Genomic DNA, 1,288 nt, shown 5'->3' on the forward strand with positions numbered 1-1,288 from the left:
TCCACCGAATCGAACGCGGTGGGGAGTGTGTCCGTTTTCTGTGAATGCGTGGGAGGCACAATGTCGGAGAGAGAGATATAATGATTATTTTACTCGCTCAACACTGTCACTTTAAGCTTGGTATTTTTCCAGCGAATCACTCGAAATAAAAAAGTTAAAATAGATGACGAACTGGGAACGGAAATGGGGGGAAAAATGAGAGGAGACAAGGTTGATATACGGGGATATGTTACAAGCCACGTCGAAGCCAGGGACGGAATTCGAACATGTAAAGTGTAAACGTGAAAGCCTATTAATTGTCGTGATGAATGAACGTAAGAAATGCCACACAAGGTTGTGAAAAATACTCGCGAGTTTTTCTCTGTTTTTTTATCTTTTTATTATGCGCGGCCGAGATTGCGATAAGCTGTATGATGAAATGGGAACGAACGGATAAATCTAAATAGATACACGGTAATGCATTAGAAAGAGGAAGTAACAATGGAGTGTGGGGAAAAAAAGGAGAAATATATCCCATGCTGTCCTGGAATTTAAGAGATATATAAACCCCATTCGCGGCAGTTAACGCGGCGATAAGGTGGGAACTCCCATTCGCTTTCAGGGGAATTTTACCTCTGCTGCGGCGAAGAAGCCAGAGGAAGTACGCCAAGGACTATTATTTGACTTTTTCGGTTTCTAGCGTTTTGCTGTGGTCGTTGTCCGCCATTTTCTGTTATTTCTCCTAAAATGACTCTTAGATTCTTCACGTTTATCTAATTCGCTATTAACATTTCTAGTTGATATTTCCCAATGAGTCTGAAGATTTGTATTTATTTATAATTTTTTGCATTATTTTATTTTATCATTTTTTTAAGGTAGGCAAATTGAAACTATATGCATTCCATTCCGTACATTTGGCCGTGGTTTCTATTTCGTATATTTCTTTACTGTAGTAATAAAACTAGACAAATTAATAGGACAGTGGATATTGCACCCAAACTTGTGCCCCAGAGATTTAACGAATAAACCTATAACGTTGTAGATATTACAAATTCGGTAAACGAAAAAAAAAAAAGATTTTTTTTGTAACCAAACAACAACAACAATATAATGATAATGATCAAAGTTAGAATTTTCACTTTCATTTCTGTTCAGTTATTTTTCACTGGCGAATACCGTAAAGAAAAATAGAGATGGAATATAAGAAAAAAATAATAATTCTTTTGAACGATCCAATGTAGTTGAGAATCGAACGATCTTCTTTGATAATTTAAGAAATATGAATCTTTGGCCGTTTGCTCCAGCGTGT

Source organism: Penaeus monodon, chromosome 15, assembly GCF_015228065.2.
Source record: "Penaeus monodon isolate SGIC_2016 chromosome 15, NSTDA_Pmon_1, whole genome shotgun sequence".
In the NCBI taxonomy this organism is placed as follows: Eukaryota; Metazoa; Arthropoda; class Malacostraca; order Decapoda; family Penaeidae; genus Penaeus; species Penaeus monodon.